Source organism: Chiloscyllium plagiosum, chromosome 6 (genome assembly GCF_004010195.1).
Source record: "Chiloscyllium plagiosum isolate BGI_BamShark_2017 chromosome 6, ASM401019v2, whole genome shotgun sequence".
NCBI classification, from domain to species: Eukaryota; Metazoa; Chordata; class Chondrichthyes; order Orectolobiformes; family Hemiscylliidae; genus Chiloscyllium; species Chiloscyllium plagiosum.
The window spans coordinates 35,146,721-35,172,955 of record NC_057715.1 but is presented as its reverse complement, the minus strand read 5'-3'; the positions used below and the strand labels follow the sequence as shown (position 1 = coordinate 35,172,955).

At 40.0% G+C, this 26,235-nt stretch overlaps 1 long non-coding RNA gene across 2 annotated transcripts in view; it reads left to right on the top strand.

Moving 5' to 3' along the window:
* The window catches only part of LOC122551125, a 62,340-nt gene that overhangs the window by 20,976 nt on the left and 15,129 nt on the right, over window positions 1-26,235 (top strand). The window contains exons 2-3 of one of the 2 annotated variants that reach the window (XR_006312020.1): window positions 6,523-6,660; window positions 22,941-23,044. This is a non-coding gene — a long non-coding RNA (uncharacterized LOC122551125). Of the gene's footprint in view, window positions 1-6,522; window positions 6,661-22,940; window positions 23,045-26,235 lie in introns of those variants that run through there. The other variant, XR_006312019.1, reaches the window with a different exon arrangement.

Here is a 26,235-nt window from a genome sequence, read left to right as displayed (position 1 = left end):
GTTAGGAAATCACAACAGATAAATCTCACAAATGTATTGCTGAATTGAAGAAAATGCCACGTAAAATGATAAAATCATAAGGAGGATTTTAACCAGGAGGAGCATATGTACTTAGTTAACAAGAGCCAAACGAACAAAGATGTGAACACATCAGGAAACCAACTCAAACCAAAACTTCCTGGAAGAAGACTTGGTCCTTGCTGAGATTGATGGTGCTGAAAAATATGTTGCTGGAAAAGCGCAGCAGGTCAGGCAGCATCCAGGGAACAGGAGAATCGACGTTTCGGGCATAAGCCCTTCTTCATGATTGATGGTCATGAATAACCAGTAGTTATCAAAGGTCAATGTCATCCTTAACCTTTTGCCTCCAAATCCTTTCAGAAATCTTCCAGTTGTGATCCAGATGTCCATGAGGCTGCATGTTGGGTGAGTTGTGTGTTTATGCTGGCAAACAAAGTGAACTTCAATAGCGAGAATACAGTCAGAATGAGCAAACATATGAGTTAATTACACTGGCTGGCTTCCTACATTTGCAGGGAGTCATTGCCTGTACACACATGACAATTTATTCCTATTTCTTATGGACTTCTATGGAATAAAGTGGAATAAAATTTTAAAACGTTTTAAAGCTTCCTAGTTAAACATTTCAGGCTAACTGTCTCATACAGCCTCCAGATTAATTGAGAGCACTTGTGAATGACTTAAAATCTATTCCATCGATAAGCAGCAGTTAAACAATCTGATTCCTAGAGAGCTGTCTATTGGCAGACTAGTTTTTGTCTAGTGGCAGTCCATCCTCACTGATGAATTCAGACTTGCAATTTCCCTAACAACTGCTAAAGGACAAATTATAAAAATGACATCTATTGGAAATGAAACCAAAATCAAACGCCATATGACAAGCAGACACATGATCAAATAAGCCTTCAAAAGTGCTGAAAATGTGTTTTCAAAATATGCCCTTCAGAAATACCAGCCAGTGTATCCAAAATCAATGATGAGTGCTTTACTCTGTGAAACATTATCCAGCATGGTGATGAGACTTTTGGGAGGAAAAAGGTTAAGAGCAAAGATCTCTTGGGGATCTTCTGAGGAGGAGGAGAAGCAGGAAGAGGATGACAGGTGGGAGAGGAAACTTGTTGCTGCCCGGCATGTCAGGAATTCCCTTATTAATGCAAGTTTAACCTAGTTTGCATTTATACACCAAACTTCGAATGATGGTAAATTTCCACTTTTTACCCCCATCTCCCAATTATCACTGATCTACAAAGTAATCTTAAAAACAATGATCCATTTATGCACATTGATTCTGTTCAATTCATGACTTTCCATTCACCACCTAGCAGTGAAATTGCACCCGGTTGGCAAGAATGGACAACGTGGGAAAATGATAAATGTAAATACACTTTCACAGGAAGTTCACATGACATTTTGTCAAATGTGTACCTTGGTGAGCTACAGCACTTTATGCTTATTTACTCAACTGCTTCAATATTGTACAACCTCTGTGACTTCAGCAGAGGTAGATGGTGAACATTCAAGGTCTGACTGCTGAGATAGTCCCTGGGGCTTAGGGCCGGTTTCACGCAGAGGGTGGAGCTTGTATGGAATGAGCTGCCACAGGAAGTGGCGGAGGCCTGGTTTACTTACAACATTTAAAAGGCATCTGGATGAGTAAATGAATAAGAAGCACATATAGGTATAGAGGAATCTTGATTATCCAATACTTGATTTTCTGAATATCGGATTATCCGGAAAGATCGTAAGGTCCCGATGCTTGGGTAAACTATGTTATCCAGCATTCGATTACCCGGCATTTGATTAATAGAACAAAGTACTCCCTAGCCTTGCCCTTAAGATTCCTCTGTATATGGGCCAAATGCTGGCAAATAGGACTAGATTAATTTAGGATATCTGGTCAGCATGGACGAGTTGGACCAAAGGGTCTGTTTCTGTGCTGTCCATCTCTATGACTCTATGACTCTTTCACTATCAATCTTTGCTTAGGCCAGTTCCATGTCACTCTGTTGAAGACCAGCTTGGTGATGAAGAATAACAATATTACACTTCATCTTATTACAGTTCGTACTTAAATGACATGCCAGCATTCAAAGCTTTGGTCAAGCAGACCTGAAAAAAAAAAATAGAGCACTGGCTATACTCCGCAAACCTTACAATCTGAGAAGAAAATCTTTTAGAATACATTAGGGAGGTTAAAACTCCATTTATTGCTCCATAATTATAAAGTGACTATGTAGTAAAGGGATTTTTAACCTGAACATGCGCCAGATATTGTCTGAGCCAGGTGAACCTTTCATTATGCTTTCTGTGTGGATTATTGAATCTCCCTTAATTATATTTAATTTTCTTGTATTGATCTGTTAGTGTTTAATGTCATGAGACACCCAATTAACATCTGATTAGTAATGCAAGAAAGATCATCTGCAGGCACTGGCACACAAACATTATCCGTATTTTACAGATCAATGGCGTTGAGCAAGAACCATAGGAATATCACAATCAATTATATGGAAAGTCAATCAGAACACAGTTCACTTTTCTCCTGACACATGTCAAAGATTTGCATTGGTACAGTTCAGAGTAATTTGTCAATCTTTTGGCCTGATGTGGAATCAAATTCCCAGAAAAGTTATTGCAAGCAGCCACCACAAATCCTGGGCTCAGCCATACCACTTGACGTGGTTTACTGTGTCTGTCAGTTTAACAGACAATTTTGGCAGTTGTCCATAGGTATTTAGGGATACCTGCCTGACAAGGTGCATTTACAAATTACTAATTCCCTATTGATAACAGTGACATTTGCAGATATGCGTGAGAACCATTTTTAAGTGTCACTGACCGGTTAAGGATAATATAGTAATTGGAAAATAAGCTCAGCATGAATTCCTGGGTGTGAATGAAGAACTTGTCAATCATTAAATTATATTTGATTTATAGTTTCTTCTCCATACTTATATAAAACACTTACAGAGAAAGTCACATTGGAAATGTGCCTGATTGAAAAAATTGAGTTTGGGTGATGCTCTTTATGCTTGAAAATCATGTTAGTTCATGACTGAAAAATTGAGATAGTAATTATGTTTGTCATTGATCAGACATATAAAAGATTCATTAGGGGACTGAAATTACTGAAGGAATGGGCTGACTTTTATCAGAAATCAGTGAAGTGTCAATGATGGCAGGTTTCATGGAATGTTTCTTTCTGTGAGCCCAAGCATATTATTTACTTATATTCCAAAGATCATCACTGTACTGATCAGGATGGAAATGAAAATGTAATGCTCCTTGAGGCATGAACAAAGAGACTTTGGAGTGTAAATTCATAGTTCCTTGAAAGTGGAATTCCCAGTAGATAGGATAATGATGGAGGCATTTGGTTCACTTGTCTTTATTGGTTAGTGCATTGAGTATAGGAGTTGGGAGGTCATGTAGCGATTGTACAGGACATTGATTAGGCAACTTATAGAATATTGTGTTCAGTTCTGCTCTCCCTGCTATAGGAAAGATGTTGTGAAACTTGAAAGGGTTCACAAAAGATTTACAAAGATGTGCCAGGGATGGATAAGGTATTTTCCCTGGGTCGGAGAGTCCAAAATTAGGGGGCATTGGTTTAAGATGAGAGGGGGAAGATTTAAATGAATTAAAAGGGCAACTTTTTCATACAGTGGATGATGCATGTATGGAATGTGCTGCCAGAGGAAATGGCGAAAGATGGTACAATAACAACAGTTAAAAGGCATCTGGATCGGTATTTGAATAAGAAAGGTTTAGAGGGATATGGGCCAGTGCTGGTAATGGGACTAGATTAATTTCGGATATCTGGTCAGCATGGCCGTGTAGGACTGAAGTGTCTGTTTCCATGCTGTACATCTCAATGACTCTATGTAGGTGACAGTATATATTTCACTACAAATACCAATTCATGTTCATAATTATACTGTTATCATCCCATTTTATGACACAAAAGGAAGGCTGCACTTTTCCCAAAGCTTAATATAACCTACAGCTTAGTCTTGCAAACCATTATGCTGCACTGATCCCCCCCCCCGTTGAAGTCAAGGGAGTTGTGATCATCGATGACCCCTTTAAATTTATTATTGCAGCATTTTACTACATTTTACTTTATTCTACATTTGATTATTACAGATAATGGATTTACTGCAAATTTTGCACAAAACTTAGCAGGTCTTGTGATAACATCCCTATTTCTGCATTCAATTTCCATCTCAAGACTTGGTGACCCCGGAAAGCACATCACAGCATAGCCAAATAGGTTAAGTATCAATCTACAAATCCTTCTGATGCAACAATGCCATGTAGCAAAAGTGAAAAGATTGCCTGGTCATCCAGAACCATGTGATGGCTGTAACACAACATCCTTCCCATCTCCATGTGCAGACTCTTGCCATGAGCAAACATCGTACTTGATCCAAAGGATTACTACAAATATAAATCTTACCTGCAATGATTATCAATGATGTCATCAATGCAAATGAAACCTTTCTGAAAAAAATGCTTCTTGCATGGTTCAACTCAAAATATTTCAAAATAAGCAGACATCTTAGGAGGAATAACGTAGTTATTCTGAATTAACCAACTCCATTTAAAATATCATTTGCAAAATTCTACAATTGTGCAGTTCTCACTTTTTGTTACCATTATTTTGCCTTTTTCATAATGTAATTGTATTTGGTCCATTTTTGTCATGTCATGTCACATCTCATCTGCATCAAATTTCAAATACTGTTATTTAAATTTAACTTCATCCAAATTCAATATTAAATGCATTAGTCAAATTTGTAACTACTGTAATAAGTCAGTTACAGAACTGCAATTTTTTTGCAACTCGTTTTGGATGCTTAGTTGTTGATTTTCAATCTTGTCGCCTTCCCTCATTGAATTTCTGCCTGATTATCTTTCGCCTTATTCAGTCTTCTGCTCCTTTTCCACTTACTAATGTGACCTAAAATGACTTACTTTCCCTCTGGTGTCTCACCATCCCTCCCCTGGCACTGGAAGTTCTTTCTGTTACTGTACCCAATGGACCCATAATCTCCATCTGTTAATATGTTTGATGATTTCTCCTTCTCGATCAACTTTTCCTTGTTCTTAGTAGGTGTTATATAGCTTTCCTTCCCACCCTGTTTCTGATACTTAGTGATTCTTCAGCTGCTTGGTCTCCTGGTTTGTTTCCCTCTCACAATTCTCCCTCCTAACTGCCTGCTTTCCCCAACTGTTCTCTTCAGCTGCTCTTTTCAGATGCCAACTTTGTCAAATAACCATCTGTCATTATGCAGCTTTGTTTTACGCCAATTAAGGAGATTTTACATAAGCTGCCATTTTCCTATAGTTAAGTTTCTGTGTAGAAAATGATTTGTGCTCTAACACACAGCCCCTAATGCTGTATGGATTGTCATGGTAGACCTTACTTTGAAACACCATCATATAAATCACATTAGTACAGAATACAGCTGTAATATATAATGCAGCACATGCACAAATGGAATCAAAATGTAAGATAGAATGTGTATCTACACGGAACTTTCAAAATTGAATCTACAATTCAATCCAATTTAATGTAAGTTGTGCTATATTATTAAATCCCTTTATAGTGTGACACCTAGATATCAATAGTCATACCATTTCATCAGTATGCTCAACAATCACTTAAAAATGTCAATCTTTGAGGTTCTGGGTATAAAAATAAAAACTGACTTGCCTCATATAAAATAAAACAGATGGGTTGTTATGGTTCTTTGCTTTCTTCTTCTGGCTTAACATGATGCAGCTAATATCTCAAATTGCCTCTAGTGTTGTCCTGGAATGTTGTCTGAAATGATTGAGGAACTCATTCTTTGACTGTCTGCAACTCAAGGGAATTCCAATCTCTTTGGGGTTGCTGTATTTTTGTTGAAAGTTCACCTCACATTCAATGGTATTAAAATGACAACATTATAAAACCATGTCAGGAGTACTTCTGTTGTGTGATGTTACTACAAAATATACAACGGAAATGATTTACATTAGTAAAAAATGTTTAAATTACTTTTCATCTTCCCTCCCTAGGTTCAATTCTCTCCTTATTGTTTGCTTTCTTTTTATTTATTGATCGATTTTGTTTTTATATTATTTTCAAAAATTTACTGTTACTATTTTGTAAAGCGGTTTTAAGTATTGTGCCAATCGTTTTACACTGTTTATCAACTAGTCCATCAGTGTGTTCTATTTGAACAAATATTGGCCTCTTACTACTTTTTGTACCAGTTGAAATCCTTTTGCTCAGTTGTTTGAAGCTTATGCAATTAAAAAATAATGACACAAATAATGTGCCTCTTCTGAGAGGGACATAGGGTTGGAATGGCAATGGGCACTCTCACAAGTCAAGTCAGCATATCAGATTCTCTGATTTCAGCTTGAAGCAATACATTTTGATATCTACCACATGCATTTCATGCCTGAATACCGTACAACTGCATCATATCCTTTCCTTTTGTCTTCCAGAGCAAAAAATCAAAAGCAAGTGCTGCGGGTGATATTTCTACCTTTACAACTTGATGGCCTCCATGGAACTTTAAGCAAGACTCTTAAATGAGTCTTTGCAGTTCAATTGCACTTCCGTGCAGCCCTTTGGATGAAAAGGTATCCATTATTTTAAACAGGATTACAGATACATTTATTAGTGGCCGTACATGCCTTCATGTGAAAGTGAACTAAAATCATGTTTGAATGCCATCTTATTTTTACTCTTTAAAAAATCTCCCATGAGATGAGGGTTTTGTTGCATGGGCGAATGTTTATTACTCATTCCTGGTTGCCGTTGAGAAGGTGATGATGAGCTGCCTTCTTGAACTGCTGCAGTCCATGTGCTGTCAGTAGACCCACAATGCTTTTAGGGTGGGAGTTCCAGGATTTTGACCCAGCCACACTGAAGAAATGGCGATTATATTGCCAAGTTAGAATGGTGAATGGCTTGGAGATAGACTTACGGGTGGTACGTCCCCATGTATTTACTGCCTAGTGCTTCTCGATGGAAGTTATTTTGTGTTTGCAAGGTGGTATTGAAGGAGCCTTGGTGAACTTTTGCAGTGCATCTCTTAGATGGAACACTTGGCTGCTATTGAGCATCAATGGTGGAGAGAGTGGATATCTATGTATGTAATCCAAATTTAATGGCTGTGTTGACCTGAATGATACCAACCTTATTGAGTATTGTTGAAGAAACACTCATCCATTGCTATATCATGTGCCTTCAGTTATTTCTTGATATCACATGGAGTGAATCAAATTGGCTGCCATCTATGATGCTGGGACTGCTGGAGGAGGCCAAGATGACTTATCCACTCAGCATTTCTGGTTGAAAACTGGTAAAAGTTTCAATCTTTTCTTTTGCACTGATATACTGGGCGCTATCATTATCGAAGATGGTGATGTTTGTGCAGCCCCTCCTCCAATGAGTTAGCTGTTCGCCATCATTCACGTACAGTATTAAGTAAATGTCTTTTTCCTTATTACGACATTTTCACACTACAAATAGAACCTGCTTTCTGATCGAACATGGTGTGAATTCTACTTGCGTAATATACTCAAAGGAGAAATTCTGAAAATTAAAATCTGGTCTTTGAAATTAACAAAACAGATTGAAGCCTGTAGTGTATACTGTTCCCTAAATGGGTTAGAATTACTGCAGTGATTTCCGTATCCTGCACCATACATATATAGTGTTCATTCTATTGCTTTGGGGTTTTTGCTGAGTCTCATGAATGTTACATCAGGAGATCAGCAGAATTCTAGTTATTGAGTACTTCATGAGTCATGATCCTTGCTTTTATGAACAGATTATTAGACAAATATGAAAGATAAATAAAGTTGACAATACCAATGATACAGTGAGTCAATTGGAGCACAGTTTCTGACACTGATCGAAGAGTTGCATTGGTGCAAATCTGAGCCAGTATTAAACTTTTGGCCTGAGGTGGAATCAAGGTGGTAGAAATGTTGTTGATCCTGAACAGGCCTCTGGGAAATTAGGGATAGGCAATAAATGCTGACCCAGCTAGAAACACTCATATTTGCTGAATATGTAAAAAATTATAATCAGTTCCCACAAAACCTTTTGCAAACAACCAGTTAAAATCTGGGTTATGCTGTGAGACTTTTACCTGTTAAACTGTATCTGACAGCATAATAGACAGTTTTGGTGTTGATCCACTAGCATTAGGGAGAGCTACCTGGCAAGGTTTATTTTCTCTGACTTTAAAATTGGACTAACAGGCCATATTTGGCTTTTTCATTGCTTTTTATTGTAATTTTAAAAAAAATTATGGGACATAGGCATTGTTGATTAGGGCAGCATTTATTGTTTAATGCAAATGCTCTTGAATAGGGGGTGGTAAGCTGCCCTCAATAACCACTGCAGTTGGGGAACAGGGTTCAGGGTTTTGACTCAGCATCATTGGAAGAACGATGATATATTTCCAAGTTAGGAAGATATGGGGTTGGGAAAGGGAGATCTTGTAGGCGGTGCTGTTCCATTCATTGCTAATGTTGTCCATCTAGATGGCAGTGCTCTTGGGTTTGGAAGGTGTGGATTCCTGAAGAAGGGCTTATGCCCGAAATGTCGATTCTCCCGCTCCTCAGATGCTGTGTTTTTTCCAGCACCACATTTTTCTACTTTGGAAGGTGTGGTCAAAGGAGGCTGGATGAGCTTCTGAGTGTATCTTGTAGGTGGTACACATTTTATGTCTGTGATGTGGGAACAAATGTCAAAGAAATTAATCAGGGTGCCAAGCAAATGGGTGCCTTTGTCCTGGATAATGTTAAGCTTCTTGAGCATTGTTGGAGGTTATTCAGCCAGGCAAATAAGGAGTATTCCATTGCATTCCTGACTTGAGTATTATACATGTAGACAGACTTTGGGAAGGCCGGAGATGAGATACTCATAACAGGTTTTCTAGCATCTGACCTATTATAGCCACTGCATTTATACAGTTGGTCCACAGGATGTTGATAATGAGGGATTCAGTGATGATGCTGACTTTGAATGCAAAGGGCAACGGTTTGATTGCCTGGCATGCTCATTACCTGGCAATTGTGTGGTGTAGATGTTACTTGCCACTTATCAGCTCAAACCTAGATGTTGTCCAGGTCTTGCTGTATTTGGACATGGGCTGATTCAGTGCTGAGCAGCCATTAAAGTGCTGAACATTGTGTAATAATCAGTGAACATCTCTAAGACTGACCTTACAATAGAGGAAAGTTCAATGATGAAACTTCTGAGGATGATTGTGCCTAGGATACCATCCTAAGGAACACAGACGGAAATATCATGGATCCAAGCTGACTAACTCCAACATCACAAAAATATATTTCTTTTTGCCATGTATGATTCAAAGCAGAAGGGAATTTCTCAATTCCCATTAACTCCAGTTTTGCTAGGAGTCCTTAATTATCACATTTGGTCAAATGATGCCTTGATGTCAAAGATGATTACCTCACTTGCCCTCTTGAGTTCTGCTCCTTTGTCCATGTTTGGATGAAGGCTGACTTGAGTGGAGGAGCTCAGAAGGTTCTGGTGGAACTAAAACTGAGAGTCAATGAATAGGTTATTCTTGAGTAAATGCTGCTTGATAATGCTATTTATGGCTTTACCATAGATTGTTAGTAGACTGATGAGACAGCAATTAGCCAGTTTAGATTTGACCTCCTTTTTGTTACAAGAAGTAGCCTGCAGCCTCACCAGAACGAAGGACCCGATACCCAGCATGAGCAAAACTAATGTAGTGTACAAAATACCATGCAAGGACTGTACAAAACACTATATAGGACAAACAGGAAGACAGCTAACAATCCGCATACATGAACATCAACTAGCCACGAAACGACACGGCCAGCTATCCTTAGTAGCCACACACGCAGACAACAAGCAACATGAATTCGACTGGGACAACACTACTATCATAGGGCAAGCAGAGAACAGCCAGGGAATTCCTAGAGTCATGGCATTCATCCACAAACTCCATCAACAAACACATCGACCTGGACCCAATATACCAACCACTACAGCGGACAGCTGAAACTGACAACTGGAAGCGGCAGGGACAGACCACTATAAACACCGGAGGAAACATCAAAGAAGCGCTTCGCAGTAGGCACCCAAGCACTGATGATGTCGCCTAGCCAGGGGACGAAACGTTTGCAACAAAAACTTCCAGCTCGGTGAACAGAACCACAACAACAAGAAGTACCTGGGTACTTTCTCTCATTGTCAGGTAGATGACAGTGCTGTAGCTGTACTGGGACTGTTGATGAGGAGTGCAGATAATTCTAAAGCATAAGTCTTCAGTAGTATTGCTGGAATATTTTTGGAGTCTTTGCAGTATCTAGCGCCTTCAGCCATTTCTTGATATCATGTGTAGTAAATCAAACTGGCTGTGACACTGGGGACTTCATAAAAAGTCTAAGTTGTCATCCACTCGGCACTTCTGTACGAAGATTATTGTGAATGCTTCAGCCTTGTCTTTTGCATTAATGCATTGTTGGTGGGATATTTGTGGAAGCTACTCCTGCTGTCAGTTATTTACTTGACTACCATCATACATGACTGGATGAAAAGTACCTCAGAGCTTAGATCTGAATTATTGATTTATAGTGATCACCCAATCAATCCCTTGCTGTTTATGCTGTTTGGCATAGCAAGTTGTCTTGTATCATAGCTTCACCAGTTTGTTTTATCATTTTCAAGTATGCCTGGTGCTGCCTATTCCATGCAGTCCTGAACTCTTCATTGAACCATAGTTGATCTCCTTACATATTAGTAATAATAGAATCAGGGAAATGCCCAGCCATGAGTTCAGTTTGTAATTGAACATTGTTCAGCTGCTGTGGATGACTTATCCTGACTTGCTAGATATGTTTGAAATCTGTCCCATTCAGCAGTATGGTCATGCCACACTATATGACAGAAGAATCCTTAATGTTAAACCTCAACTTGGTCTCCACCCAGACTGCTGTCCTACCAAGACTCCCTTGGACAGATGTACCTGCGACTGGTAGATTGGTGGGGATAAGGTCAAGTAGATTTGTTATTTCTGTTTGGCTCCTTCACCATCTGCTGCAGGCTCTTTAGGCCTTGGCAGTTTGTTCAGAGATAGTGATACTGAGCCATTTGCATTAATGGACAATATATTGTCCTGACTAAAGTACATCTGTACGCATGTCACCCTTAGTGGCAAGTGGAATTCAACATGGATAAGAACTGATCCAAACTCTGAAAAATGTGTGAGGTGATAGGTGGTCATCAACAGGAGGTTTCCTTACCCACGTTTAACCTGATGCCATGACACGTCATCTGTTCCAGAACCAAAGTTGAGGATTCCCAGGATAGCACCGTACCCAATGTTATACCATTGTAATACTCATGCATTCTTAAAGTCAATGGCAGAATATTCATCATGAGAGGTGACAACTTCCCATTACACACCCCTCCCCTTTGTTTTCCCTTTCTGGTCTATGAACCACTTTACTGCACGTTAATCCTTTTTTCTGTTGAAATCTTTAACTTTACGTCCTTGAGCCTTTCCTTGACCACTTTCAATCTCATTCACTAAGGTCTCTGATTTTTCCAAGTATGGATGGCTTTTCTCTCTCCTAGCTCACATTCTTGCTTCCTCACTTCTTATCAACTTCTGAGTAAAGTTTTGTCTTTGAATTTCTGAGCTTGTTTTTACTGTTTCCACAGTTACTGCTGTTTATTTCAATAATTGTGTTTCAGCTAATGACTTAATGTCTTTGTCATTTTAACGTAGTAATGCTCTGAAAGTGGTAAACTCATGTGTTTAATTCTTTCTTTTCTTCTGGGTCTTCTGGATTTCTTCTATTCCTGATGGGCTCAGATCTGTACCATTACAACCACACAGCATTTTCCCAGACGTCACTTCTGATACATTGAAGTGCACGCTACCTTGACCAGTTTGTGATAATGGCTAAGCATTATTTGAAGCAATTTGCTGTCATCAGGCCTCTGTCTTATTTTGGTTTAGGTATATTTATTAATTAAAGGAAGAGGATACATGACCATCAAGTATCTCTAGAAGAGAACTATTTTTAGACTGCAATAAGTGCAACTATATTTGGTCTGGTGTCACAAAAAGCTGGTACAGCTACATCTGCCAAGTCTGAAAGCTAAAGTAGAACTCCCTGCCTCCACTCACAGATTTTGTGTGAGATCAATAGAATGGCCAGAGCCAATGTAACAAGAGCATTCACCTCTTCACAACCATTACTTTCAATACAGTCTAATAAACCCCCTCCTTAAAATTCAATCAATCTGAACATTATGATTTACAACTGGCACAGTGACTCAGTGGTTAGCACTGCTGCCTCACAGCGCCAGGGACCCAGGTTCAATTCCAGCCTCGGGCAACTGTCTGTGTGGGGTATGGACAGTTCTGCCTGTGTCTGCGTGGATTTCCTCTGGGTGCTCTGGTTTCCTTGAGGAGAAAGTGAGGTCTGCAGATGCTGGAGATCAGAGCTGAAAATGTGTTGCTGGAAAAGCGCAGCAGGTCAGGCAGTATCCAGGGAACAGGAGAATCGACGTTTCGGGCATAAGCCCTTCTTCTCCTCCCACAATCCAAAGATGTGCAAGTTAGGTGAACTATTTATGCTAAATTGCCTGTAGTGTTCAGGGATGTGTCGGTTAGGTGCATTAGGCAAATATAGGGTAGGGAAATGGGTCTGGGTGGGTTACTCTTCAGAGAGTCAGTGTGGACATGTTGGGCTGAATGGCCTGTTTCCACGCTGTAGGGATTCTATAATGAACATGAAAAAGGAAGCTGCAATTTTGTCTCCCAGTCTATGTCCAATATTACTGCAGAGTTTTTAACTTCACTTCCAACTCCTTCTGAAAACTGACCAAATGCTATATTTCTCGCATTTTGTTGATGAATGTCAATGGCAGCCTGTATTTAAGTGTTGCTTTTGCCACAGTAAAATGTCCCAAGGCATTTGCAGGAATGATTATTAAACACAATTTGACATTGAAAAACATAAAGTAACAAAACACTTGGTCAGAGAGGTAAAGGTGATTTCCCCTCTGTAGCTGTGGAGCAAAACAGTAGCTATGATGGTCTGTTAAGCTGCAAAGGCCAATTTAAAGCAAAGTGATATCTCTATAAATGATTTGAAGAACACATGTTAGGAATAGCTGCCCAGAGTAACATTAAGGGTTTGGCTGACAGTAAAATTGCCTCGTAACATTCAATAAAGAGTCTGCACTGCATTTTGAAAGCCAGGCCTTCAATTAATGACCTCTTAACTGTGGCCTTAAGAGAAGAAATTGTTGTTGAAGATTGAACACTGCTCAAAACTTTCTTCAGCTTTCAATGTTCACTACCTGCTGGTGACCAGACTGACTACACTTTGTTTTATTAGGCTTTTGATACAAATCAAGAGATTTTTGTAATACTTAGTCAAAGATTTGCCATATGAACATTTTTTCTCTTCCCAGAAATTCTCTCAAGACCTCACTGATGAAGTAATGACTGCTGCTGTCATTGTGTATCTTGGCAGAGTCTGCAAGAGCATTAGCATCTTGCTCAGGTCTCTTATTGGTCAACAGTGGAAATGGGAACAGGTGATTAGATTAGATTAGATTCCCTACAGTGTGGAACAGGCCCTTTGGCCCAACAAGTCCACACCGACCCTCCAAAGAGTAACCCACCCAGTCCCATTTCCCTCTGGCTAATGCACCTAACACTATGGGCAATTTAGCATGGCCAATTCACCTGACTCACACATCTTTGGACTTGTGGGAGGAAACCAGAGCACCCAGAGGAAACCCACGCAGACACAGAGAGAATGTGCAAATTCCACACAGACAGTCACCCAAGGCTGGAATCGAACCTGGGACCTGCTAACCACTGAGCCACCGTGCTGCCGCCAGGCCAGGCAGAGGAGCATCAGCTATCCAAAGAGACAGGAACAAGAGTGTATTGAAGGGTCTTAGAAGAAGGCTTAATCCACCAAGAATCTTCAGAAAATAGTACTTGTACCTTCACATCAGCCAAAAAATATATATACTTTTCATAGGATACAGATGTTGTTGGCAAGGTCAATGTTTATCGTTTACCTTTAATTACCTTTGAACTGAATGGCTTGCCATTTCAGAGAGCACTTGAGAGACATGGCTGATGATCTGGAGTTCAATGTAAGTGAGAACTGCTAATTAATAATAATATTAAGTAATTTCTGAGGAAGGTGGAACTGTTCTACAAAGAGAGATCAAGTTTGAAGGCTGAAAGGTGTCCTGGACAGGGTAAATATAAGTAAGATGTTTTCTCTGGCTGGGCCATTTAAAACTAGGGATGGCAATTTAGAAATATAGGACCAAGACCAAGACAAGGTGATTTTCCTTTTACTTGGAATGTTGAATCTTTGGAGTTCTCAATTCCAGAGGGCAGTGGAAGCTTAATCTTTGAGAGGAAGGGCCATATGACTCAAAACATTGACTCTTTTTCCTCTCCACAGATGCCAAACCTGCTGAGTGTTTTTTTTTCACTCCCACATAATTTCCTCACAAATGTTTACAGACCCCAATCCTCCTACTAAGTCATTTCAGATTTCCAAACATAAAATTACGAATACCATATGCAAAAGCATGAATCCCAGACTGAAATGAAGGCAAAATGCTGCAGATGTTGGAAGTCTGAAACAAACCCAGAGAATACTGGAGAAATTTAGCAGGTCTGTTTGCACCTATGGAGAGAGAATCAGAGTAAACATTTTAAGTGCAGACATAACTCTTCTTCAGATTTGAAATGTGTTAGAATATAGATTCATTTTATAATTTTGACAGAGACTGAGGAGGAGCGAGAGGATGGATTTTCTAGAAGCCCAGGGGAAAAAAGACAAAGGTTAGGGAAGAAAAATAAGTGATGTAAAGAAAGGTACATCTTAAAGTGTGAAATGGAGAAAATTGCTTCTTGTTGCTAAGTGCAAAGTACACAACATGCAAACATGGTGAACGAAGAGACTTCGGAGTGCAGGTTCATAGATCCTTTAAAGTAGAGTCACAGATAGATAGGATAGTGAAGAAGGCATTTCGTATGCTTTCCTTTATTGGTCAGAGCACTGAATATAGGAGTTGGGAGGTCGTGTTGTGGCTGTACAGGACATTGGTTAGGCTGCTTTTGAAATATTACGTACAATTCTGGTATCCTTCCTAATGGAAGGATGTTGTGAAACTTGAAAGGGTTCAGGAAAGATTTGCAAAGATGTTGCCAGGGTTGAAGGGTTTGAGCTATAGGGAAAGGCTGAATGGGCTGGGGCTGTTTTCCTGGAGCATCGGAGGCTGAGGGATGACCATATAGAGGTTTATAAAATCATGAGCGGCATGGATAGGATAAATACATAGGATCTTTTCCCTGGGATGTGGGAGTCCAGAACTAGAGGGCATAGGTTTAGGGTGAGAGCAGAAAGATATAAAAAGGACCTAAGGGGCAACATTTTCATACAAAGGGTGGTGCATGTATGGAATGAGCTGCCAGATGAAGTGGTACAATTACAGCATTTAAAATACATCTGGATGGGTATATGAATAGGAAGAGTTTCAAAGGATATTTGCCAAATGCTGGCAAATGAGACTAGATTAGGTTAAGATATCTGGTCAGCATGGATGAGTTGGACCAAAGGGTCTGTTTCTGTGTTGTATATCTGTATGACTGTATGACTCGGTGTGGAGGGGATGGAAGAAAAATGGAAAGCAGTCATAACATGGTCTGTTTCTGAAGTTATTGAATTCAATGCTGAGTTCACCATGCATTGTTGATCAGTCCCGACATAGGGAAATTGGTCAGCACTGGGATAGGATTGGAGGGAATAGAGGTGTAGCTCATTTTGAACTTTGCCCCAGAGAGAATCTTGGCCATTGTATTCTAATAATTGCTGCTGTTGGTCATCTTCAAATTCTGCTAGCTCATTTTGAAAGAAATAGTTTGTAGTGAGAAACTGAAGCTTTGCATATCAGAAATATTATCGCATCAATTTTGTAAAAAATCTCAATGGGTTGCACAGGAAATGCAAATAGGTTTGGATGGAATGTGAAGTAGAACAGCCATGTGAATCATTTGGGCCAAATAGAATTGTTTTGAATTTACAACACTAAAAAAAAATACATAAAGTCCACGATGATAAAACTGCAACAAAACTCTTCCATAAGGTTTCTGAATTTGCAGGTATCAGGTTCAAGTCCCTATCCAGTCTTGAGCACACACTCCAATGCCATATTAAGGGAACATTCCACTGACTTGTATATGACGCAAAGAAAGGCAAGGGGCAGGTAGTGTTGAGGAAGCCAGTCTGCCAAAAGATTTGGAAAGGTTAGTAGCTCGAGCAAAGAAGTGGCAGATGGAATACAATGTGAGAAAGTGTGAGGTTATGCCTTTGAGGAGTAGTATACTCTGAATAGGGAAAGGCTTCAGAAACCTGAAGCACAAAGGGACTTTGGAGTCTGAGGTCAAGATTTTCTTAAGGTTAACATACATATTCAGGTGGCAGTTAGGAAGGCAAATGCAATGTCAGGATTCATTTTGACTGCTAGAAGACAAGAGCAGGGATGTACTGCTGAAGCTATATAAAGCTCTGGTCAGACCACATTTGGAATATTGTGAACAGCTTTGCATCTATATGTTGGGAAGGACATGCTGGCATTGGAGGGAATTCAGAGGAGGTTTAGAATAATGATCACTGGAATGTAGGGCCCCTTATATGAGGAGCAGTTGAGGACTCTGGGTCTGTACTTGATAATTAGCAGGATGAGAGAAGATCTCATTGAAATTTACCAAATACTGATAGGCTTGGATAGAATGGATATGGGAGGGCTGTTGTGTCATATTGGCAGTGTTCCTACCCCGGACCAGGAGGCCTAGGTTCATATCCCATCTGCTTCAGAGGTGTGTAAAAAACAACTCTGAATAAGTAGGTTAGAAGAGTGGACATGGAGAGTCCCATTAGTATGAGAGACTAGGACCTGAGCGCACAGACTCTGTGAAAGATGAGGAGGAACTTCTTCAGCCAGAGAGTAATGAATCTATGGAACTCATTGCTGCAGAAGGCTATGGACACCAAGTCACTGAGTGTCTCCAAGACAGAGAATGATGCATTCTTGATTAGAAAGAGGAACAAGGGTTACAGGAAAAGGCAGGAGAATGGAGTTGAGAAACATATCAGCCATGATTTAATGGTGGAGCAGCCTCAATGGACCGAATGGCCAAATTCTGCTCCTATTTCTAAGGGTCTTTATAGACTGTGGTGCCATTTTTTCAGTGAAGTTTTAAACTAAGGCATCATCACCTGCCTAAATTAATTAAAAGATTCCATGACATTATTTTGAAGAAAAACAGGGGAGTCGTCTCAGGCCAATATTTATCCCATTATTCAAATCAGAAAAAAACAAGATTATCTGGCAATTTTGATGTTGCTGTTTGTGGGTGCTTGAAAAGTGTAAACTGGCTGCTGTGATTTTGATATTGCAACATTGACTACAGTTCAACAAGTATTTCATTGGCTGGAAAGTGCTTTGAAGAATCCAGTGGCATTGAATACATGGAAGCCTTTTCTTTTTTTATATAGTATAAAGGTTGAATATTGCTTGATAGTGTCTTGGCACCAAACCTTTTCACCTCCATTCATCAGGACAAGCACAAGTGCTAAATCTTAGACGATCAACGCAAGCTTCAGTAACATCGTTTCTTTTCACAGCAATGAAATATTTTGCTTTCTCAGTCAACATGTGAATAAAAAAAATCTATCGACTATTGACTAAAAACATAACAGGTATTTTGAAGTGAAATCAGTAATATTTGCATTTAACTCCCAAGTGACTTAAAAATGTGACAATTAACTCATTGATTTTAATTGCATAGTGATTATGTTAGATTAAGTAGATTGGGAAAGAGATATGGGGGAGGCTTGACTGGAGCCTGAAATCATTGAAATTATTGACCAAAGTGCTGCAGTTATTTCCAGGTTACTGTACATTCTCCTATCATCATTCGAATCAAGTCATTACATTGGATCCTGTCATTTTTCCTGGTAATATGCCTACAAAATATGTAAATGTGGATGCTGATTTATTGGACTTTTGGTTGGCATGGCGATACAACAGGAGTTATTAAATCCAATCTTAGTTCACTGATGAAACTCACGTCAGGTAGGTATACACTGATTGGTAAGTATTTTGCCATGGAGAATGCAGCACGAATTTGCAGTCTCTATAATGTCTTTTTCTAAATGAAAAAGGTAGAATGTATGATAAGGTCTAAGGCCCCAGATACACCTTTCCATCTAATCTGCTGGGTTCACTGCTCACAATATGGTCTCCTCTACACTGGGGAGGAGGAATGCAGACTGGGCGACGATAATGCAGAATGCCTCTGCTCTGCCGATAAAAATGATGCAAAGCTGCCTCTGCCATTGGAACACACACCAGAGTGTTCTAATTTCATTGAATCCCTATGGTGTGGAAACAGGCCCTTCAGCCCAATAAATCCACACCGACCCTCCGAAGAGTAACCCACCCAGACCCCTACGCTATATTTACCCCTGACTAATGCACCTAATTTACATATCCCTGCACACTATGGGCAATTTAACACAGCCTATTCATCTGACCTGGACTGTGGGAGGCAGCTAGAGCACCCCATGGAAAACCATGCAGACACGGGGAGAATGTACAAACTCCACAGAGACAGTCGCCTGAGGCTGGAATCGAATCTGGGTTCCTGGTGCTGTGAGGCAGCAGTGCTAACCACTGAGCCACTGTACCACCCCAAAAAAGAATTCCTACAGTGTGGGATCAACCCATAAGTCTAAAGAGCTTCCCACCTTCCTATCTTATCCTTGCATTTCCCATAGCTAACCCACCCAGCCTGCACATCACTGGACACTATGGGACAATTTCCCATGGCCAATGCACCCTAACCTGCACATCTATGTGACTGTGGAAGGAAACCCGCGCAGGCACAGGGAGAATGTGCAAACTCCACACAGACTGTCGACTGAGGCTGGAATTGAACCCAAATTTCTGGCGCTGTGAGGCCAACACGCCAATATTTCTATCTCTGGCCTACTGCAATGCCTCACTATGACGTAACACAAGTTTGAAGAGCAATACCCACCTTCTGCTTGAGGTCATGGCACCCTTCAGGACTCAATATGGAGTTCATTAATTTTAGAGCATGAACACCTCCTTCTATGTCTATCTCCTACCCTCAAATCCGAGGTCCCATGGACCATGTCATGACTTTCAGCACAGCCATTTTATTTTCTCCCACTCTCAGCTCCCATTATCAATCTCCAGCTTACTATCTCATTCCCTTCATCTGCCTAACCTTTCTTTCTCACTCTGTGAGCTCCCCCTCTACAAACTACTCACTCCTTCGTTCCCTCTCTCTTGTTGTCATCATAAATACCACATTTTCCTATCTGAAGAAGGGCGACTGGACTCAGCATTAACTCTGTCTTTTTTCTCTACAGATGTCATGGATCCTACTCCAGAAATTTCTGTTTTAGTGTGTTATATATGAATTACATTACATGCTTAGAATAGGATCCTACACCTTAATAGATGCAGCTTCCTGCACACTCAAATGGATCACATGTTAAATTGATTTCCAGTATATCTGTTATCACAGTCAAAGATATTTAGTAAATAATGTCCAAGAACAGGCTTAGAGGGTTTAAGCTAAGGAGAGACTGAATAGACTGGGGCTTTTTTTACCCTGGAATGTTGGAGGCTAAAGAGTGACTTTTTATAGAGGTTTATAAAATCATGAGCTGCACGGACGGGGTGAATAGTCATGGTCTTTTTCCCAGGATAGGTTACCCCAAAACTAAAGGGCGTAGGTTTAAGATGAGAGGGGAAAGATTTAAAGGGGACTTGCATAACTGTTTCATGCAGAGTGTGGTGCGTGCATGGAATGAGCTGCCAAAGGAGGTGATAGAGGCACCCAGATGGGTACATGAATAGGAATTAGGTGATTTGGGTCAAATGCTGGCAAATGGGATCAGATCAGTTTAGGATATCTGGTCAGCAGAGACGAGTTGGACCAAATGGTCTGTTGCTGTGCTTTTTGACTCTATAACTCTATAACTCTGAAAACTGAACCATCTTTAATGTTGGGCATGTATTTTGAGGTTTTCAGATATTTGTTAGTTGAGCGTGATCAGCAGACTGTCCACTGCAAATAGTCAAAATAATATGTTGTTAGATATGGTCTATCAGTCTTTGGGGTCTACAATTTACAAACACTGACACTGAAACATATGCACCACATTAGTCATTTGTCTGGTAGCATTTTGGGAATATCCTGATAGTGGAGAAAAGCACTTATGTGTATACTGAACAAATGCAGTTTTAAAAGGGCTAGTTTCACCAGTTGTTCAAATTTTTGTGAACCAGAGTAATCTGAGGTAAATCTGACACCACTAAATACAGTGGATCCAGCACCAATCCTTTTGGCACATCATTGGTCACAGGCCTCCAGTCTGAAAAGCAACCCTCCACCACTCCCTTTTGTCTTCTACTTTGAAGGCAGTTTCTGTATCCATGGCTAATTCTTCCTGTAATTCATGTTATCTCTCCTTGCTAATCAGCCTACCATGAGGAATCTTGTCAAACATATTACTGAAGTCCATACAGCTCTTCAAAATACTCATTTAAATTAGTGAGGCATGATTTCCCATTATGTCTCACTAATCTAATTGAATATTTTGAAGAAGTAATGAAGAACAGTGGACATGATCTCTATAAACTTCAGTAAGGTATTCGACAAGGTTTCTCATGGTAGACTGATTAGCGCAAAGCCATGTTGACTATCCTTAATCAGTCCATGTCTTTCCAAATACATGTAAATCCTATCCCTCAGGATGCCTTCCAATGACTTGCCCACCACTGATGTCAAGTTCACCAGTTTAAAGTTCCCCGGCTTTTCAAACCATCTTTCTTAAATAGTAGCACCACGTCAGCCAACATCCAGTTTTCCGGCACGTTACCTGTGACTATCATTGATAGAAATATCTCAGCAAAGAGCTCAGCAATCACTTTCCTAGTTTATCTGCCTGGTGGAAAATTAGTTAGCTAATTAAAATTGGCAGTGAACAATTCCTGCTACATCATCTTGACCACTGAACAGCATCTTCAATGCTGTATGAATTACTGTTCCCTTTTCAGATCTGGTCTGTTACATTTCAGTCCTTATGACAGCAATAGCAAACATTTCAACTTGGCATCTTTCTTTTACAATTATAACATTTTGTTCTGAAAAAAATAGTATTTTAAAAGTTAAACCCTCAAACAATTAGAAATATAAGGAATGTAAACTCATGGAAATAAATATTTGGCTTTCTTAACTTAATGAAATCAAGTTCTTTGTTGTATTTCAAATAAACGTTAACTTCTGTCATGGGGTACATTTTAAAACATTGAAAATTGTTTGCGAAACCTGACTATTATAGTGACTATAATAAATAAAATTACTTAGTGTGAAGTGTATGTACAGCACTACATGATTTATACAAATTAAAACCAGCAATGAGTTTTTAGTTCTGCTGTATGAATGTAATAAATAATTCACACTGGTGGATGTGCAATGATAAGGCTATGTACCTTAAGTCTTACTTAAATGGTTAAGACCAGAATCCTAAAGGTAATGAAATCTTATGTGTTTTGTTATGTGCATAATTCTTTGAGGGCTTGTACAGGTGGGAGCAGAAAAAAATGCACAAAAGCAGCATTTTAAATGATAGGTACAATTTTGTACTAAATTAAGTGTTTGAATACAAGCACATAAATTTTGAAAGTCTTTAGGAAGGCAGTGACTTGCTTCATCCCATTTCCTCTCATTTCTGAGACAAGAGGAATTACCAGCGGACTGGAAGAATGGGCAAGAAAAAGCCAAAAATACATGTTTGAATTGAGGACTTACACTTGTTTGCTTTATCTTGGAGCTCCAATTCTGATAGGGAAGTAATTACTTCATGGTATTAACTCCTACTCTTGTTAGTTTTCTGGATACATGATAAAACCTATTACAAGCTTACTACATCCTACAATATAAGTGTCTCAAATTATATATAAATGGTTAATGAACTAATTGATAATTAAGGTTGAACTTTGTAGAGTTGCGAGGACAAATTTCTGGTGTACCCATTGAGTTATAGGATGGTGCTGTAGTTTGAGATGAAATAGTGACTGCTAGGCTCATTAATCAGAAATAATATAATTTCTGAACAGTTTGGGACTTGGAATACTTGGAAGACAGAGGGTGATCAATTCTTGACGAACAAGTGAGTCAAGAGAATAGGCAGGTAAGTGGAGTTGAGACTTAAATCAGATCAGCCATGATCTTATCGAATAGCAGATTAGGCCTGAGGGATTGAATGGCAAACTCCTGCTTCTAATTCACATGTTGTTTTGCTGTTTGTATACAGCTTCAAAATTAGTTGATCACAAGTATATTATTTGACTTTACGGAAGATCATGAATTAAAATAAGTTATAATTCAGTTTCTCACTTTTAATTCTGCAAGACTGCTTTGACATCGCCATTTGAGGATATTAATTGCTTTTGCACCTAAACAGCTAATAGAAAATTGATGTGCCGTTTTGCTGCTTGCATTCATCAATGGAATTAGATGTGCAGACAGTGGCCCAACCTTGAGGCTGAAAAGCTAGGAATTTGCCAGGGTGGATGAGGGGGTTCATTCCAGCCAAGTCAGGAGTACCCTTCTAATTGTCTGAGGAGCTTTTGTGAACAGCAACCATTGCTGCTCCCTCATCATCTCTCGATCATGATCACCTGATTTGTTAGAGAACGGGCAGAGAAATGCCACAGTTAAGTGACACCCCTCTAAATTCTCCTTCAGGCTGAACAGGAAAGACCAGAGGGCCCATTCCCAGGAATGGCAGCAACAGGCTCCCCCATCAGACCAACACAGCCTGAATAGAAGTAGCAAAGCAGGTCAATACCCATGAGGCCCACACAACCTTCGTCCAGTGTTGAAAAGGGATGAATGTCCTGTGATACTCAACGATAAATTGCCTTGTCTAGCCACTGCAAAGAGGCACACATGAGGATCAAACTTGTTAATTTGCATTGCAGAGGACTGCCAGTTTCGATTGCTGATTCCCCATCATAATGAATGTGCGGGAGCCACTTCACTCTGTGAATGTTGTATAGTTACAGAACAGTATGGGTGACAAAAACTTACTGGGGAGGGATCAAGAGCCATCACCGCATTACTACAATTCTTTATTTGCTTGTCAGGATGGCAATGAATCATTCCCACTGACTGCATAAGAAAACATGTCAAAATTAGAGGGAGCACAACATGACTGGAGGAGGATGTCTGGTATATTAATCTTCATTCCCCTTGAGGAGGAGGTGCCTGAGCTTACCAGGAAGGACTGGGACCAAGCCAGTGTTGATGGAGAGAATGGACTCTGGCAGCACTTCAGTGGGGAGGCCATCAGACTGTCCTTGACAAATGCATGAATGATAGGACGAATGCCCAGAAACATTATTGAAAAAAGAGATTATGAATAACTATCAGCTAATTCTTTTTTATTTCTGCTGCAGCATCTCATAGAAACTCCAAGAAGAGAAGACAGCTTTCTGGCAGCTCCATCTGCGTCTTGAATAACAGCTCTGAGGATGATGTCTCAGATGTTCTGAAGAGGTACCATTCCGGTATTCTCCTGTGTCCACCATTAGTGTAGAGACATTAACCACAATTGCTCGATTAGATTCAAATCACAATCTGGTGAGCACATCATACATGAGCCCACCACCAACACAACATAGCTACTGAGGTTTGTGACATTCAAAGGAGTGGTGTAGATCAGGCCTCTGGGACTGCTCGGTATAATGTAATTTATGAGCCTCTGGAATTGACCAAAGTAGAGCTAATGGAGATGTGCAGTCAGAAAGGGGATATCAGGCAGAAAAGCCACAAAAAGACTAGAGTGAAAGATGGATGAGTCTGTCTGAGCTCTGATTGCTGTTTTGACACCAGATGCAAGCACGTGGTTGTCTCCATGGAAGAGTGATGCGTGCCAGACCCAGCAGAACACAGAGTGGCTGTTGGTGAAGTGCATGACCTTGCATTCCACCTGTTGCCTTAACCATAGGCGCAGTAGAGCAATTTCTACGTGAGTGAGAGGATGATGCATCTTGACCTCCTTCTAGCTACCCAAGGGGTTAGAGATGTCAATGTGCACCTGCAGAAGGAGCAGTACCTGCTAGAAACCCTGACATCTTCATCTCAGAACACTCCCATTGTTTCCTCATTTCCTTCTGTCAGTGACCCCATCACCTCTAGCATGTCAAACCAAACCTATGCAGGAGACCTTTAGCATGAGGGGCACTCTAGATTTTAGTCACTGGAGACCTGCCATGAGCATCACAGTCTGCATATAGCAGACTGCTTCCTTGACACTGGATATGGATGTCATTGCTAACTACAATTCCTCAGACAGCTGTAGGTATCCACACTGCCTGTGGGAGGTTTGAGTGCCAATGTTTCTCTTCACAGTGGCCCCTTATTGGCAGTACCCTGCACTGCTTGGCCCACTGCTGCCAATCTTTGTTGATGTTCCAGCAGCTGGGTCTCCATCCATCAGTTCCTCCACAGTTTCACCAGAGCTAGCAGAAATCCAGGGTTATCTTCAAAAATTGCAGGGAGCTATTTGTTCAGCATATTTTTTGAAGCTTATTCATCTGAGCAATTTTGCCCAACAGAAAAGCTTACAACCACCACTAAGCTTACCCTGGTCACTATCTACCCCACCATGATCAATCCCATGCTGGAGAATTACTGCTGAGTTCACTTGTAGTTGATATGTCCATGTGCACAGACACTAGAGATCCTGGAGCTGGATGCCATGGCTTCTTTGTCTATTATCGTCTGATCTCAAACATTGCTTGTGACAAATCAACATTGCTTAAACATGAGAAAATAGCAAGTACTCACGATAAATATAGCAAGTACCTTTCCTCGCCTGGTGTCATGAAATTGACAGCATTTATTTCTTGTTCATTTAGAACTTCATTTTGAAGGTCTACTTAATTCTGAAGATATCACCTTTGAGCATGCCTGACATTCAGATACAAGTACAAGAATTCCTAATGTTTGTTATTGGGATCTTTGACCAACCATCAAATGTCAGAGAACTTAGTTTTGTCACACCTTGGCAAGCTTGTTTTTGGCTTTCCACATACTTAAGGTTTCCACCAACCCAGCTTTGTGGCCACTGGCAGGACCAGCACATGATTCCAGCCAATGTTCTGCTTTGTTTTGTTCTGTTCTGTTTTGCCGATGTCGGAAAAAATAATTAGTTACATAATTAGTACTCACAATATTCCATTACACCACATCCCTCCTCTCTTGGAGAGTAAATGCATCACATTAATTTTACGATATGTTAAATGGTCTGAGATCCAAATGACTTCCTACCACTATCAATTCCCAGCCTACCTAGATCCCCACCAAATCAGGTCTAAGATAGTGACCAGCAATTTAGAGTGATACAGTCATAGAGATATACAGCACAGAAACAGACTCTTTGGCCAACTTGTCCATGCCGACCAGATATCCTAACACAACCTAGTCCCATTTGCCAGCATTTCGCCCATATCCCTCAAAATCCTTCCTATTCATATACCCATCCAGATGCCTTTTAAATCTTGTAACTGTACCAGCCTCTATCGAAAATTAACAAACAGTGAATTTCACAACTAATCTTGGAGGAACCTGTTAGGGTGAAGTTCACAACACAGAATCAGACAAGTTAATCATTGTTTAAGTGTGTCCAATAGAAAGGCTACAGTAGTGAGTAAAGTGGGTTCTTTCTTGATTATATGTTTTTGGAGATAAGTCTCTTGATTAAACTTAAAATATAAGCCATAACTATTAATTAACCTGGGGCAGTGTTTTGTAGAGGAATAAGATGGTATTATTTTCTGGGACTGTAGGTTGTGAAGGAGCAAAAATGGCCTTTGCAGTGATATGTATTTAGAACAATACAGCACAGAACAGGCACTTCGGCCCACATTTCTTGTCAGATGTGGGAGTTTAAAGAGAGTTTAAGGGTTACTGTGGATTATATCTGCCATAAATGCTGTTGGATGTGAATCTTATCAGATCGAATGGATCGGTTGGA